The sequence below is a fragment of the Corvus cornix genome, chromosome 28 (genome assembly GCF_000738735.6).
Source record: "Corvus cornix cornix isolate S_Up_H32 chromosome 28, ASM73873v5, whole genome shotgun sequence".
NCBI lineage: Eukaryota > Metazoa > Chordata > Aves > Passeriformes > Corvidae > Corvus > Corvus cornix.
The window spans coordinates 1,900,052-1,917,504 of record NC_046356.1 but is presented as its reverse complement, the minus strand read 5'-3'; the positions used below and the strand labels follow the sequence as shown (position 1 = coordinate 1,917,504).

General features: G+C 56.6%; 2 protein-coding genes across 2 annotated transcripts in view; one reads left to right on the top strand and one right to left on the bottom strand.

The window, feature by feature from the left end:
- The window catches only part of ADAMTS10 (ADAM metallopeptidase with thrombospondin type 1 motif 10), a 63,152-nt gene extending 51,569 nt beyond the window's left edge, over nucleotides 1-11,583 (bottom strand). Inside the window, exon 1 of the mRNA XM_039566111.1 lies at nucleotides 11,542-11,583. The gene's annotated coding sequence lies outside the window, so the exon portion shown is untranslated. The remainder of the gene's footprint in view (nucleotides 1-11,541) is intronic.
- Nucleotides 11,584-16,153: 4,570 nt separating this feature from the next.
- The window catches only part of LOC104697023 (tyrosine-protein kinase ZAP-70), a 32,934-nt gene continuing 31,634 nt past the window's right edge, over nucleotides 16,154-17,453 (top strand). Inside the window, exon 1 of the mRNA XM_039566425.1 lies at nucleotides 16,154-16,254. The gene's annotated coding sequence lies outside the window, so the exon portion shown is untranslated. The remainder of the gene's footprint in view (nucleotides 16,255-17,453) is intronic.

Here is a 17,453-nt window from a genome sequence, read left to right as displayed (position 1 = left end):
TCCCAGTAAGGAAACGCTTGGAATAACATCCTTAACCCCTGCCTTGCCCTGCTCTGGGGTGGTTTAAACAGCCAAGGCTGGGCTGGGCAGAGCTCAGGGCAGGGGATCCGGGTCCTCCTGGGATCTGCTGTGCTCCCCTTCGTGTCCTTATGGGAATCTGAATCCCTGAAAGTGAATTCCTGCTCCTGTTTTCCCATCGTTTCTGTGCCATTTGTGCTGCAGGGGCTCGGAGTGACACCCAGCACAGGCCAGAGGTGGCACAGGGGAGGGACAAATCCAGGAGATCATTCCTGCCCCAAATTTATCATGGAAATCACAGAATGGGTTGGGTTGGGAGGGACCTTAAAGCTCATCTCATTCCACAAGGGCAGGGACACTTTCCACCATCCCAGGCTGCTCCAAGCCCTGTCCAGCCGGGCCTCGGACACTTCCAGGGATCCAGGGGCAGCCACAGTTGCTCTGGGCAACCTCACAGGGAAGGATTTCTTCTTAAAATCTCATCTAAATCTCCCCTCCTTCAGTTTAAAGCCATTAACCTAAATCAATGATTTTTTTCCCTACTAGGCAGAAATGGTGGCAGACGAAACATGCAGCTTTAAACACAATTTGGAGTTGCATAACTTAAAGATTAGGATTTTTCACTGCTCATTTACAGTTAATAATGGCCAAAGATCCTCGGTGAGGCCTCGGCCTGGACTCCCCGGTCCCATCTGGGGCCACTTGCCAGGTTTTCCTCTGCAAAGCCCGGACACAGCATGATGGTGGCCTCCAAAATTGTGCATCCTGCGAGTGGCCCTGAGAATAAAGTGCCCGAGGAGGGGGAAAACTCCCACCTTGAGCTGCTCCTTTTCCCTGGGACAGGTAATGGGAAGCAGGGAGTGGGGGGAAGAGGCTTGGGGCAGGAATTCTGCCCCGTTGCACCCCCACACGAGGATGCTGAGATCTGGTGACAGCGTCACCTGTGGTGCCACCCCTGGGTCGTGGTAGGTGGGGGCTGCTCTGTGCCCGCTCCCAGCTGCAGGAATTGGGCTGGAAAAGGCAGAAGTTGAAAGCAAAGCCCTCTCCTAGGTCAGCATTTTTCGGCATCTCCCTAAAGCTCGAGATTCCAGCTCTTAAATCCTGTCACGGCTCCAAAGCCCATGGAGCTCAGTTCAAGTGTATTTTCTCCTGGGCTTCACAGCGCTGATTTCCCTTGTTTTCCAGCTGTCGAACCCTTTCCCTCCAGGCTCTCGTTGCTTCCCGTGCTCCCCCCGCCTCTCCATGACCCTCGGCGGTGCCCCCGTGTCCCCTGTGCCCTTCCCGGCTGCTCAGCATCCCCCGGAACAGCGGGAGCCGCCGGCGCCAGGAGCCCGCAGCCTTGACCTTGGGGGAAGGAGGCGCGTTCGGAGCAGCACAAGTCGGGAATTACAGCTGCAAAATTCCTGCGGGCCGGGCCGGGGGAAGGGCCCGGCCGCGATCCCTCCCTGCAGGCAGCGGGGAAAACACGGCCCCTTCCCGGCGGTGCTTCATTCCCAAACCCCGAGCAGCAGGAGAAGCAGCCGGAGGAAGGAGCAGAGAGCCGGAGGAGCGCTGGTGCTTCCATCCCTATCAACTTTTCCATAACCTCACTCCGCAGCTTCGCTCCGCGGCCGGACAACCCCGAGGATCGCGGAGCCCCGGCGGGACACGGGAGGGGGGTCCCACGGGCCGGGCTGGGCGAGCTCGGGGACAGCTCGGGGACAGCTCGGGGACACGGGGTGACCTCTCCGGTCTCGTGCCTCCCTCGCTTGGGCCGCTTCCGATTTGCTCCTTCCCAAGGAATTCGTTGTCCTTGGCAGGCTCGGCTCGGGCTGACGCTGCCGGCTCCCGGTGCCAAGGTGGCTTTGGCCGCGTGAACCCGAGGGACGCAGGCGACGGTGCCACCGCAGCGGCCGGGTCACCTCGGCCACCCCAAAAGCCCGCGGGAGGGAGGGGGCTGGGGAAGGAGGGGGGCTGTAAAATCCCAGCTGGAATGAAGCGCAAAGAGAAGAGAAGAAAGAGCGAGGCGGATGGCAACTGTTCCTCATTTCAGCCGCGGCGCTGCAGACAGAATTCCCTGGAAGCTCGGCTGCCTGGCCGGCTCCAGAGGCAGCGCCAGGGGAAGGTAATAGGAAGCAGATGGGCGCTGCTCGGGGCCAAGAGGAAGGTTCAAGGTGCCTCCTAGTGCAGAGAAGAGGAATTTAACTGCTTTTAAAGATGCAGGGCCCGGCGGCTTCCAGGTTTCTCATCCAACTTTTGCAAATTATGAGCTCAGGTGTCCTTTTCCCTTTTTAAATTTTTTTTTTTTTTTTTTTTTGAGGGAGAAATAAATACAAACACAGATTTCTGCTTCCAGCTTGCCCGGGGGGGAGGGAATACTTGCAGTGCACCCCCTGCCAGGCCTTCCACTGACAGCTTCCAGGCATGGGAGCACTGGGAGAACTGGGAGCAGTGGAGAAGTGAGAGCAGCACCCCAGTGGGAGCGCTGGGAACAGTGGGAAAGCAGTGGGAGCAGGACCCCACAGCTGCACCAGCTCAAAGGCATTTCTGGGCTGTGTTATTTTAAGGAATGAAAGCCTCGAGGTTATTTTATCCTTCTGTAAAACAGGGAATTGTTACCACCCCATAACCACACTGGGGCTATCGGGCTTATCGTGGTGCCACATCCCACAGATTGCTCCCTTTTCGGCCCTGGGTGCCCCCTGAGCCTCCCAAGGGGCTGAGCAGCACCTCAGCCCCACAGCAGCCCTGGCAGCCCCTACAAACAGCACCACAGGGATTTCTGCTCCTCCGGCCACTCCAGGCTGGGAGTTGTTCCACCAGGTCAGAGTTTATCTCTGGGGGGAAGAGCTGTGAGCACCGGGCTGGCTCCACAGGCCTCATTTTCTATGGAATCCAAGTTAAACACAGCAGGGACTGCAGGGATCTGTGGCCCAGGGGCTGTGCCAGTGCAGCGAGGGCACTTGGCAGCAGCAGCACCAGGGTTTTCAGGCTTTCCTACCACCCACACAGGTCCCCTGCCACACACAGGGGGCTCTTTCCTCCTGCTGGGGTCCCAGCTGCCCCCCAGGGCACAGAACAGCCCCTTAGTGCAGGTAGCTCCTGGATGCTGATCCCAAAGTCACCTGACACAACAGCCCCCTTGTCACCTGCGGTCACTGTTTCATGGAGGGCCTCAGGTTTTGGCTGTAAACGCTCAGCTGGAATCGACCTTCATCCTTCCAGTGAAGGAATTTTTCCTCATATCCAAGCTGAACATCTCCTGGGGCAACTTGAAGCTGTGTCCTCTCCTCCTGTCCCTGTTCCCTGCGAGCAGAGCCCGACCCCCCCCCCCCCCCCCCCCGCTGCCCCCTCCTGTCAGGGAGTTGTGCAGAGCCACAAGGTCCCCCCTGAGCCTCCTTTGCTCCAGGCTGAGCCCCTTTCCCAGCTCCCTCAGCCGCTCCTGGGGCTCCAGAATCACAGAATCAAAGATCTGTGCATAGAACCATGGAATATCCTGAGCTGGAAGCGACCCTCAGGGATCATCCAGTCCAGCCCCTGGCCCTGCACAGACACCCCAACAAGCCCAGCCTGGGCATCCCTGAGAGCGCTGTCCAAACGCTCCTGCAGCTCTGGCAGCCTCGGGGCCGGGCCCATTCCCTGGGGAGCCTGGGCAGTGCCCAGCAGCCTCGGGGGGAAGAAACCTTTCCCTGAGCTCCATGCCCAGCCCTGACCCAGCTCCAGCCGTTCCCTGGGCTCCTGTCCCTGTCCCAGAGCAGAGCTCAGCCCCCTGCCCCTCCGCCTCCCCTCGGGAGGAGCTGCAGCCCCCAGGAGCCTCCCCTCAGTCTCCTCTGCTGCAGCTGAACGAGCCAAGTGCCCTCAGCCGCTCCTCAGACCCTTCCCCAGCTCCGTGTCCCTCCTTTGGACACTCTCCAACAGCTTTGGATCCTTCTGATCTTGTGGTGCCCAGAGTGCCCCCAGCACTGGAGGTGAGGCTGCCCCAGTGCAGAGCAGAGCGGGACAATCCCTCCCTGGCCCGGGCCATGTTTGAAGCCTTCTCATTCTCTCCGCATCCCTGCTCCTCCTCCCCCCTCTCTGCACACCCCAGGGCCCGGCAGGGGCAGGTCCCTCAGAGTTTGTGATGCATTTCTGTGTTTGCTGCTGGCTGGGGGGGTCTCGCCCGCTGCACTCCCCGGGGCCGTGGGTGTTCCGTGCGTGCTCAGCCACCTCCCAGCTCCCTGCTCCCGGCTCCTGGCAGGTTCCTGCACGTTCCTGAGGACGGAATAAACAGCCCCGCTCCCCCCACCAGGCTGCTCCTCCCGCGGCACGGGGTGAGCACGTGGGGGATGCAAAGCTGTCCGAGAGACCTCCCCGGCTTCCAGCAGGAGGAGAACGTCCTGATATTCCCGACAAAACATTTGGCTGGGCTGCCAAGTGGAAAACATGCTGAGCTGCAGATGGCAGAAGTCTTCCCGCAGTCATCTTGCCAGCACGACAGGACTTCCACTGGGAAGTCATTTCTCAGCTGTAGGGGTTAAACCCACAGAAATCAGCATTTTTGCTGCCAGGAGCATCTGCAAGCTGCGAGCAAGGGGTTAAAGTCACAGGTCTGCAGAACACAAAACAAGAACTTGAGCCATAATCTGCTTTGCTGCTCCAAGCGTGGCCTCTCTGGGGCCACGGCGAGTGAAGAATTAGAAACACGGAGTTATCCCTGTTCCCAGAACGCTGCAGCCTCCAGCCCTGGGATGGTTCCTGCCTGCCCAGCCACCCTCTGGCTGCCCTGCCACCCCTCTGCTCGCCCCTGACACCAATCCCCCCCTGTGCAATGCCAAGGGCTCTGCCTGTCCCTTCCCTGCCGGCACCCTCGGGGCTGGGAGGGGGCCCAGGGCGCTCAGTGCAGCCCCCTTGGCTCGCTCGGGTTGATTCACCTCGCCCCAAGAGCCGTTCTTTGCACTCCCCAGTGACTGCGGGTCCGATTTCAGCTCCCCAGGAGGGGAGATGCCGTTCTCACACCGTTCAAATCACATCCGACCCCATCCAAAGGCACTCCCCAGCAACGCGGGAAATCCAGACTGACACTGCCAGTGTGACCCTGCAAGCTGAGGGGTCTGACCCGGGGTCTCTGTCCCCCTGCCAGCACCCCGGTGCCAGCCTGGGTGCCAGGGGCATTCCCTCCCTGCCTTTGAACCACCAGCTCCCTCTTGCAGGCTCTCCGTGGTGCTCCACACCCGGCCCTGCTGTGCTCTGGCCGGGCACACCCTGCATCCCTTTGTACAGCGACTTCACGGGGCTTTGGGTTCGCTCCAGCACTGTGTGGGAGGAGGGTTTCTTTCAAAAACACGAGAATTGTTTCACAGTCAAATCTATGCAGTGCAATCGTGGTGAGGAAAGGGCTGAATTCCCCCTCGCTCCTCTCCAAAATCTTTAATTTTGCCAGCAAAGGGGCAAAAGAAGCCCGTGCCAGAGGCAGGGCAGTGAGAGGAGAGCTGGGATCAGCGACCTTGCTCTGACACCGCCTGCTTGGCTTTCTGGAAATCCTATCCCTGTGTTACATAAGGATCTGGCCCTATCTGGAACGCCGGGGTCATTGCACTTCTCCAAGTGTGGTAAAATGCTCGGAGGTCCTCAGCAGGAAAGCAGCAGGGAAGTGCCAGCTCCGATCCTCCTCGGGATGGGGAGCTGGGCCCGGGGCAGGGCTCAGCCCTGCTGGAGCTGCCAAATTCCAGCCGGGTGGAAGGTGGGCACTGAGATTCCCAGTGCTCCCATCCTGGGACTCCCTCTGCTCTAGGGAGAGGACTCCACCAAGCAGGTCCACTCTCAGACGGGACTTATGCAAGAGTTTGGAGCCGCTCCATGTGACCCAGACTTGCTGGCGCTCTGCCACCGCTCTCCTCGCTGGCTCCAGCCAGGCACAGAGCGGCGGGATTAGAAAGAGCCCGGGCAGTCATTAACTGGGTGCCAGTCATTAACAGAGTGCCAGCCATTAACTGAGGGTGCAAGTCATTAACGGAGTGCCAGCCATTAACTGAGGGTGCAAGTCATTAACTTACACCAGGGAGTGCCAGTCATTAACTGAGGGTGCAAGTCATTAACGGAGTGCCAGCCATTAACCGAGTGCATCGCCCATCACACAGGGCCCTGCCAGTGACACACACATGTCCCAGGAGTGTAGGGACACACGTGTCACCCACATGCAGCCAGGGCACTGCTGCAGCTGCCTGTCTGCGTGGGGATAGGGATATGTGGGGTTTGTATGTGGATTAAAAATGGATACACGTTATCTGCGTGTGATAACACCTTATCAGCATGGGGATACATGTTATCTGCACGTGGATAGACGTTATCTGCACATGGATAACGTTACCTGCACGTTGATAACATGTTATCTGCATGTGGACACACACACCCCACCTGCAGACAGGTCTGATGCCCACACCTGCCTTGTGCTGCCATCCCGTTCCTGCGGATATTCCATGCCCAAATGCCATTTTTGTACGCGGCGTCTCCATGGCCGCCTCTGCCTCCATGAAATGCTACCTCTCTGTGGGGTTCAGCACAGCCAGAAGAGAATCCAGAGCTCAGTCCAGAGCTCCATCCAGAGCTCGATCCAGAGCTCCATCCAGAACTCAATCCAGAACTCAGACCGGAACTCAGTCCGGAACTCAGTCTGGAGCTCTGTCCAGAACTCCATCCAGAGCTCCGTCCAGAGCTCCCGGGCCTGTGCACGGGCAGCTCTCCCTGTGCACCTGCTGCTCCTCCCCGCACGGAGCGGCACCAGGGCTCTGCCAGGAAAGCGCCCCAGGCTCTGGGAAAGGCCGGGAGCGCTCACACCTCGGAGCGGGCAGGGAAGCAGACACTGACCCAGCCACCTGCACCCTGGCACGGCTGGCTCTCCTCTCCATCCCGGCAGGGCTGGTTCCCGGCTCCATCCCGGCACGGCTGGCTCTCCTCTCCATCCCGGCACGGCTGGCTCTCCTCTCCATCCCGGCACGGCTGGTTCCCGGCTCCATCCCGGCACGGCTGGCTCTCCTCTCCCCCGGCTGCTCTCCTCTCCATCCGGCACGGCTGGTTCCCGGCTCCATCCCGGCACGGCTGGCTCTCCTCTCCATCCCGGCAGCGCTGGCTCCCGCAGCTGCCCTCCAGCAGTCCCGGTGCTTACACAACCCACCCCGCCCGGCGCCGAGCCCCGGGATTGCACAAACACCCTCGTGTGCCAACACCGAGCTCTGCTCACCTGCAGAACCCCCCCGGCCCTCTCCAGGCGGGAGCTGCTCCGTGCTGGGAGTCCCAGCTGAGGCAGGAGCGTGGTTTATGTGGTTTGTGCAGATGTCACAGCTCTCCCACGCCGAGCGTCGCACCTGCAGTTTGGCTCTTCATCAGCCAGGCTGTAGGACAGGGCCATACCCCAATCACAGAATGGTTTGGGTGAGAAGGGATCTTAAAGCTCATCCAGTGCCACCCCCTGCCATGGCAGGGACACCTCCCACTGTCCCAGAGTGCTCCCAGCCCCATCCAGCCTGGCATTGGGCACTGCCAGGGATCCAGGGGCAGCCCCAGCTGCTCTGGGCACCCTGTGCCAGGGCCTGCCCACCCTCACAGTCGACAAAGATGTGTCTGGTTATCAGGCTGGACGTGCTACAGGGGAGGGTAAAGTCCCCCACAGCCGCTGTCACCAGGTGCCGCACCTTGTGCCCCCACAGTCTCAGGCTGGAGTTGGAGAACTCCATTGAATTTCCCCAGAAAAACCTCTGAGGTGACTCCAGCAGAGCTGTGAGAAGCACTGATGGACCTGCAGTGAGCCCAGGGCTCAGCAGCTCCTTCTGTCACTGTCCCAGCACAGACTCATCCAGCAGTGGCCCAGTCCTGGCCAGGGGGACGGATCCACAGCATGGCCCAGCTCCAGCTCCTTGGGCTGAGCTGGTCCTGCCAGGCTGAATCAAGGAATAAGTGAGGTTGGAAGGGACATGAGGGGGTCTCTGGTCCCATCCCACTCTCAGAGCTGGGTTACCTTTGATGTTGGATCAGGACCACCCAGCCCAGGCTGTGCCACGGGGTCACAGGCATGGCTTGGAGGAAATGCAGGGAGCTGTGGAGAGGGACCCTAAAGCAGCAAAGCCAATTTGGACCTCCCTGTCCTCCAGGAAACCAGAACCAGTCAGAGAAGTGACATCGTGGTGACGCAGAGAATGTTCCTTCCACAGCAGGACAAACCAAGAGTGATTTGGTGACAGCCAAAAGAACAACCCCCAGGCAGTGACCCCGGGGGTCCCCTTGGTGCAGGGCAGTGACCCTGACAGAGGCACCCACAGCCCCAGGACAGGTCACCCCATGCCAGGGGAGCCCTGCAGGGACAGGGATGCCTCCTGTGGGATGAAGCCTTGCAGAACGCTTCGGCTGTGGAATCCCTCCAGCCCTGACAGACCTGCAGATCATGTCCAGGCTCTGGCTCCTTGGGAGCTCTGGGACTCTGCTGGGCAGAGTTTTTGGGCCCTTTCCCCCTCCCTGTAGGTTCTTTACTCAGGGAAACACAGATGGTGTGGCCCAGATGCAGCTACTTCCTCTATGGCCAGGGAATGAAGAGTCCCTAACCCTGACAGGACTGAACTCATCCTTTGCACTTTCATTTTGGTCAAAAACCACTTCCCACCGAGGTCACAAATCCCACAGGAGGAGGCGAGGAGTTCACCTGCCAGTTTAGCTCAGTTGGGACCAACATTTAGGAGTGATTGAGTTCAAGAAGATTTGCAGGACTGCACAGGAATAGATTCATTTTAACTCATTTTTCCTTTTAAATTAAGCTACCATGGAAGAGTAGGAAACCCAATATTGGTAATGGGTGATAAACAGAAGTGTAAAGCTGTGCATATCCCACCCTTGGAAGTGTCCAAGGCCAGGCTGGACAGGGCTTGGAGCAATCTGGGATAGTGGAAGGTGTCCCTGCCCATGGGAGAGGGGGAAACTGGATGAGCTGTAAGGTCCCTTCCAACCCAAACCATTCCATGATTCCATGAGAGACACTGAGCAGTCAGACATGGAATATCCCAAGCATTTCCCAGCCTGGGAGGATGCAGAAGGTGAGAGAGGAGCAGCAATGGTGCTGCTGGATGGAGACCCTGCACTTCACACGTGCGCTGATGTTGCTCCGCTGAAGTCGGACGGAACTAAAATATTCCGGCAGTTTCCCAGTGGAGACTCCCCCAATCCTTCAGTCAGCTGCAGACTTCACTGAAGGCCCTCACAGTAACCAAGGTGGGAAAACTGGCTTGGATGGTGTCCCTTTAAACCTCCCTCAGTGCTGGAAAACAAGGCTGTATCCAGGCTGGTGCTTGTCCATGTGTCTCACTCCCCAGTCGCCGCATGAGATCCGACCTGCTCACAGATTCCCGGGAAATGTTTGTAACTCCTCGCCCTGCAAACATTTCCTGCAGTGGTGGGGTCAAGCGAAGACCTCTGTGCCTTGTGTGTCTTCAGCACATCTGAGCTGCCATCACCCAGCGATTGTTTCTGAAAACGTGACGAGTTTGGTCCCAATTCTGTTTGTTTCAAGCTCATTTTGTGTTAACTCAAGACCGAGGCAGGACAGGACGTGACAAACACATCCTGCGGTGCTCCTGGCTCAGAAGGAATTAATTGCTGGAAACTTGGCCAGAAAAGTGGGGTTTGGAGCTGGGGGTTTCAGATAAGCTGGAGATAAGGGTTTGCATGGGATCATCCCTGGGTGCATCCTGCGCTGAGGGCCTTTCATGCAGCTGCTCCTTTGGGAAGCAGAGCCCAGGCTGTCCCTGGACCAGGATTTCATGGAATGGTGAGAACAGCAGCTCCTCCCCAGCAGTCCCTGGGTGGCCTGAAGCCATGGGTGATAAGAGAGCCTCTCATGTTTCAGGTTTGAGGAGCAGACACTGTTTATGTTGAGCAGCAGCACCTTCCTCCCCTCGGGGCTCCTCTTCATCCCCTCCGCGGCTGCTCAGGCCCGGCTTATCGGGGCCTCCCTGTGCCAAAGGAAACAGCTCGGCCCCCCCAGCCTTATCCGGGCAGAGCTGATTTGCAGGAGATGACAGCACCTTTCCCATTCCACCCCAGGAGCAGCCGCTTGGGGAATGCAGCTGGAGCCGCCCCAAGAGGCGCCGGGAGGTTTTTGGGATGGCAGGAGGAGGAGGGGAGCAGAGGGTGCTGCCCTGGGGCGAAGCAGGAACAGCGGGAGGCTGAGGATGGAGCAACTGGAGCACTCAGCACGTTCCATATATGGAGAAACTTTGGGAACAACCTCCCAAGAACTGGAGGAAGCCTCACCGATGGAGGCATCTCGGAACAGTCCAGGCAAGGCTGTTCCCAACACAGGGAACATCCCGGCGCTGGGAATCACCTGGGCGTCCCACAGAGCATTTTGGGAGACCGGAGGGGAACAAAGACTTCCCAACCCCTCCTGCCATGCCCAGCCGTGCCCTGCATCCCACCCTGGCACCGCTGGGCGCTGCTAAGGAGAATAAGACCGAGCACGACCAGAACCAGAGCTCTGGTGGGGCCGAGCCGTGTCCAGCACCGGGGATATCGGCAGGGACTGGGCCAGGAACACAAACGCCCCCTGAGGTTTGCATCTTGACCACAAAACAAAGTCCCCAAAAATGGGCCTCGGTGTGCAATGTTACATTTTGCTGCAGAGGGTACCTGCCCCCGGCGCAGCTCCGCACTTCCCTCTTGGTTGATTCTTCCCCTCTGGCAGATATTTGCCAAGGTTATTTTATAAACTCCTCTCTATTTATAGCCCAGCTCCTTCAGCTCTAATGAGATAATCTTCTGGCATCTCACCATCACTAATATTTACTTTGATGTTTAAAATAACATCTTCTGAGGGATTGATGTATCTTTTTTTAAAAAAATAATTAAAAAAACACCTTTAAAACATAATCAAAGCAAAGAAAGAAATGAGCGGAGCAGTGGGGCCGAGCGCCTGGGGATGCACAAGGAGTCGGTGACACTGCAACTTTTTCAGAGCAGACTCTTTATAAATCCTCCGAGCACATCAGGAGGGAGAGAGGCATTGGCAGCTCCTGAAGATGGAGAGAGAGACAGGGAAAGAGGGAGAGAGAGCGCGGGCTGTGTTTATTCTCAGGAATGAAGGCAGCGAGGAACGCTTCATTCTGCAGCGGGGCTCGGAGCTGCTGCTCTCTGTAACTGAGAGCTTCGCCCCGGGCAGCCCAGCAGAGGAGATTTGGGGTTTAGAGCAGCAAACACTCGATCCCTGGGTTAATGCAATTAAAAAAGTGCAGCCGAGAGGGGCTGGGGGAGGCGGGGGAGCAGCGCACGAGATCCCGGCTCCTGCTGCCTGCAGCCACTTTGAAACACAAGCCTGCGTTTTTATGGAAACTCTGAATGCTGGGGAAGGGTGAACATGGTTTTCATTCTCATAAATGTTTTTCCAGCGTGCAAGGCTCTCCGGGCTCATTCCTTCTCCAGGGAGACGGTTCTGATTTCAAAGAACATTCGCGTTCCCTCCACCCCAGACCACCCCACTCCAACCTCAAAGAGTCTCCTCTGGAAAAATTATTTTAAAGAGCGTTTTACCTTTTCGAGTGCTTTCCCTTCTTTCTTCTTTTTTTTTTTTTTCCCCTTTTAATTCCTTCAGCTTCTCTCTCTCTCTTTTTTTTTTCTCTTCTTTTTCCCAGCAGCAGCCAAAAGCTCCTCTCTCCCCCTCAGCCTTGCGCGTGTCAGAAAGTTTCCAGGCTGAGGGTTTGTGTCGCCTTCCTCAAGAACCTTCTTCTGTCAGACCCAGGCAGAGCTGGAGCTGGAGCCTTTGCTAAAAAGTCTCCTTTCAGGAAGTGAGCAGTAATAAGAGAGCGGCTCGGAGGCAGCACATGGATAGGGGCTGCTCGAGAAAAAAAAAAAAAACAACAAAAAAAAAGAAAGAAAGAGGGAGAAAAAAAAAAACAACAAACCAACAACTTTGCTCAGGAATTTTGCCAGGATTATCCAAAAGAGAAAAAAAAAAAAAGGAAAAAAGAAAAAAAAATCCCCAAACCCACAAGGCTGGAAAAGTCCCGCCCTGACTGCTGACATCAGTGCAGAAGGCAGGTCTTGGCTGAAAGAGTATAAAACTAATCAGCCTTTCTGTGGAGGAGCAGGGAGGGAGCTCGGGGCAGCCCTGGAGGCGATGCCGGCGGCTCCCCGGTGGATAAAACATCCCAGGAAAAGCCATAAAGCAGAGAGCCCGTGCTGATAGTGCGGACAAAGCAGATAAAGCAAGCCAGGATTGGTTTTGGTTTGGTTCCCCCCCCACCCCCCCAACAACAAACACCACCCCCATCCTTCATTTTAACCGGAGCTTTCCAAATGCTTTTAAAAACCCAGGGAGTGTGTGAGGAAATGGCCTGAAAGGCAGCCGTGCTCACAGCAATGGCAGGGATTGGCTTTGAATCGAAAAAAAGCCCTCAAGAACTCGCCGATGTTTTCAGAAGTCCCTTCCCTCTGCAGTTACATCATTCGGGCCCCGCTGGCTCCGCTGATCCCGGCATTCTCCTGTCCTGCTGCCACCGTGGAGTGTCCCACCGAGGACAACCCACCTCCAAAGTGGAGAATAAGCACTGAAAGTAACCAAATGCTGCTTCTTTCCAAACAACCCCCGCGCAGGACACCTCAGAGATCAGCAACAATGAAAGGCAGGAGCTCATTTCCTCCTCCCTTCTGAAGGCGGCTCTGGGATTCCAAAGCTGAGTTTGGGAGCCTCGGTGGAGAGAGAATTACCTGGCAGTGCCGCAAATGTTGGAAAAAGGAGCCTTTCCGAGCTGCCCTGCTTTTCCCTGGGAAGAGAGAGGGGCCCTGGGGAAAGGATGGAAGCGCCAGGGTGTGGATGGACCCCCAGCCTGAGCCCTCTCTGGGGACAGAGCAACCCCAAAACCACCCCGGAGGTGCCTTTTCTTCCAGGAGGATTTGAATGAACAGTTAAGGGGTGCGAAGTTGCCAGGGGGAGATGTAACATATATAAATATATTATATATATGTATTAAAGCAAACTCCCTGAACCTGAGACCCCAGCAGGGGATTGCAGGGGGGCTCCGGAGCAGTGAGAGGGGATTTGCAGCCCTGGGCAGTTGGCGTGGATGCCAGCACAGCCCCTGCAGCCTCGTGTCCTGCCGTGACCCTTCCAGGCACAGCCAGCGCCAAAGCCACGGGAGCTCCTGGCCACGGTCCCTGGTGCCACCCAGGCTGCCCCTGCACCAGCCTGCAGCCACCAGACCGTGAGATGGGGATGGAGAAAGAAAAAAGCCTCAAAGGCCTGGCCAGCTCCATGTCCTGATGGGATGTTGGCCTGAAAAAAACAAACCAAAGGGATGAAGGAAAAAGCAAGAAGCTGTGGTATTTTTGTGGCGGATCCTCCTGGATCCTCTGCTGTGAGCAAAGCAGGATGAACCTGAGCAGGAGTTGTGCCAGCCGTAATTCATGTTCTGACATGAGTTTGTTTAAAGCCTTTTCTGGAGCCCTCTGAATGCCCCTCCTGGGATGGAGCAGCAGCAGGAGGTGCCCAGGAGGGACCTCCTGAGTCCCCCAGAATTTTGTGCTGCCTGGAAGGTTTGCTGATCCGAATAGCCCTGAAAAAACAAGGAAAACATCCTTTGCTCCCAGGAGGAGCTGGCTGAGGGTGGGAGATCACAGCCCCCAGCTCCACTCCAGCCACTCACTCTGTCCAGACTGGAAAGGGCTGGCTCTGCACTGGAAAACTGAGTTCAAAGGGACTGGGATTGATTGCTGGGCTGGATTTTGGGCCAGTTCCCTGGCTGGGTGGACAGAGTGGTTTCCTTCCTCCCCAGGCCACGCTGGCCATTGTCTGAGCCCCCAGAGCACACCCAGAAAAGAGCAACTGAACAAAATATTTGGGGTTTAATTGAATGGTGCTGCTGCTGGCCAAGGGAAGACTAATTGCTGTGAGCGTGGCCCGGTGCCATTCCAGGGGTGTTCTGTCTGCTGGAGCTGGTCTCAAACACACTCAGCGTGGAATGAACAGGGACTGAGGGGCAGATTCCCAGTTTTCCTTCCCCGGAGAGTGGCTCTGTTCTGCCAGACCCTTTGGAAAACTTCTTTTCCGTTGATTTGCAGAATTTCCAGTCCCTCCTGGGTGGTAAATACAGAGTTAGAGACTCCTGACTTAAAAGGCAAATTCCCCCAACCCAGCACTGCTCCGAGAACCCTCAGATTTGCACCAGACCAGCTCCAAAACCGGGCTTTACTCCAGTCTTGACCTGTCTCTGAGGAGGGGATGGAGCTGCACAACCCTCACAAGCTAAGACCTCCATCACCTGCACAAATCCTGGAAAACAGAGAATGGTAAAAAGACCAGAGGCTCACAGCAAAGAGGAGGAGGTGATAAATAGCATAAAGAATAGGAATTTTCAGTCCCTTAGGTCGCTAGAAAGTTTATTTTCCAGATGAGTTTGGTATCAGAAACCGCCTGAAAATCTGCCTGAAAAAATGGTTTTGCAGGCAAGAAACAACCCCCAAATTTCATCTCCAAAATCACCCAGCGCCTTCCTCCCCCTAGGATGAGGAGACAAGGCTGAATTTCCAGCAGATATTTGAAATCCTCGCTGTCTGGGGCGGGGGGATGGAGAGGAGAGTGCCTGGCTCCGGGAGCAGCCCGGGGACACTGCACCCTCCTGTGGCTGCACGGAGCGCGCCGGGTCCGGCCGGGATGCTGGGATCCCTCCGGGATGCTGGAAACACCCTGGGGTGATGAAAACCCCACTGGGATGATGGAAACCCTCCGGGATGCTGGAATCCCTGCTGGGATGATGGAAACCCTGCCAGGATGACGGAAATGCCGGGGGGATGATGGAAACCCCACTGGGATGATCAAAACCCTGCCAGGATGATGGAAACCCCATTGGGATGATGGAAACCCTGCTGAGATGATGGAAACCCCGCTGAGATGATGGAGACCCCGCTGAGATGATGGAAACCCTGCTGGGATGCTGGGAACCCTGTCAGGATGATGGAAACCCCATTGGGATGATGGAAACCTCAGGGGGATGATGAAAACCCTGCCAGGATGATGGGAGCCTTCCGGGATGATGGAAACCCCACTGAGATGCTGGAAACCCCAGGGGGATGATGGAAACACCCTGGGATGATGGAAACCCCGCTGGGATGATGGAAACCCCACTGGGATGACAGAAACCTCACTGGGATGATGGAATCCCTGCTGGGATGATGGGAACCCTGCCAGGATGATGGAAACGCCGGGGGGATGATGGAAACCCCACTGGGATGATCAAAACCCTGCCAGGATGATGGAAACACCGGGGGGATGATGGAAACCCCACTGGGATGATGGAAACCCTGCTGAGATGATGGAAACCTCAGGGGGATGATGGAAACCCTGCCAGGATGATGGAAACGCCGGGGGGATGATGGAAACCCCACTGGGATGATCAAAACCCTGCCAGGATGATGGAAACCCCACTGGGATGCTGGAAACCCCGGGGGGATGATGGAAACCTCACCAGGATGATGGAAACCCTGCTGAGATGATGGAAACACCCTGGGATGATGGAAATCCCCTGGGATGATGGCCCGAACCCCAGGGAAGCACAAAGACCGACACTTCCAGGCTGATTTGGCACTTCCCGGTGGTGCTGGATGACGCCCAACGCATCCACCCCGCACGGCACCGAGGCCAGGGCTCATTTGAAGGCTTGAAAAGGCTGCAGACTCCATCCCAGCTGCCATTAGGACGCACAGGGAACGGTGCTGAGGCGTGATGGGGTAATTCTGTGTAAGCATTCTGTACATAAAATGAAATATTCTCCCTCCCTTGCTATGTCTGAACTGCAGGGCCTGGGCAGAGTTCCCAGCTCTGGCTCTACATCACAGCCTGGCCCCAAGTCCATGTTGGGACAAGCTCCTTGGCCACAGACTCACCCTTTTTATGGCTGTTCAGCACCCAACACAACAAAGCTCCATTCAGCCCTTCAGCTACTGCAGCAATAAACAAAGTGCTCGGCTTTGTTTGGAGCCCAGAGGCTGCAGGTTGAGAACCTGCGAGCGAAACAAACGGGTTTGTTTTTCCACGGGGCACAGACATGTGAACTAATTGCCCAACAGTAAAGCTGGACTTAATTAGTCCCAGGTGTTAAATAAAATAGGGTCGGTGTTTCCCAAACGTGTAACGCCGGCTGGAAGGAGCCATAGGCTTTGAGAGCGGAGCCATCAAGAAGTGATTGTCCAGATCGTTGTGCCTGATCCCAGAATTTTGTGGGGATTTTGGGGCAAAGGACAAACATTCAGGTGGGTTTTGCTGCGGGCGCTGCGGGGGAGGGGTGTTGGGGTGCTGCATTTTCACCTCAGGATCTCACCTTGTCCTTGGAAAAAGCTTTGTTGTGGATTTCTGGGTAAATGTCGTGAACAGCTCCACGTGAAAATGTAAACAAAGGGCTCCTGGGGGGATTCGGCAACGACATTCCATGGGGCTGAGGGATGCTCAGGGACACCTTGTACTCTGCCAATCCAACCTTATTCCCAAATTCTTTTATTCCAGTCAGTCCTGAGCATCACTAAGCTCATCCTGCTGGGATCAGGGCCTTCCTTAGTCCCGACTTCTACAGTACAATTTTTTGCCAGAAAAACAAAAAACTTTGGGATTGTCCTTGGGACACTTTGTCCTTGGGACACCTCTTTGCATTCAGCAGGAATTAGTCATGGCCAGGTTGGAGCATCCTGATCCGGTGGGAGATGTCCCTGCCCCATGGCAGGGGGTTGGAACAAGATGGGCTTTAAGGTTCCTTTCCAACCCAAAGCATTCCATGATTCTGTGGTGCCGCAGCCTTTCTCCAAGGCTGGCCCTTGTCCCTGTACCCATCAGTTCCAGGACAGGTGGCAGCGAGATGGGGATGAAACACGGGGATTTTTCCTTCTGGAAAGGGAGACCTGGCCCTGAGGAGCAGCTGGAAACCCTGCAAAACATAAACACCCTTTGGTGGCACTGGAGCTGGACGGTCCCCAGCCCAGCTGACAGTGGTGGGACCAAAGCTGGATGGTTCCCAGCCCAGCTGTCAGTGGTGGCACTGGAGATGGAAGGTCCCCAGCCCAGCTGACAACATTCTGGCCACTCTGGCACTACAAAGAGCTGATCACTGAAATAGGGAGGAGAACCAGGCCATGAGAGGCTTCTTGGGTTCCTGAGCCAGCTCTGGTCCATCAGAGCTCCCAAGTAGGCCTTCACAGAGGGCCTTTCTCAGTAGCTCCTGGCTTGGATGTGGAAAATCCAAAGAAATTCAGTTTTCCTTACTCCTCCATGATTTCCAAGAGGCACAGCCTGGTGTGATAACGGCTCTGACAGGAGCGGGGCAGCCGGGGGGGGGTCGGGCTCTGCTCCCAGGGAACGGGGACAGGATGGAGGAAATGGCCCCAAGCTGTGCCAGGGGAGGCTCAGGGTGGACATCAGGAGGAATTTCTCCATGGAAAGGGTGGTCAGGCCTTGGCAGGGG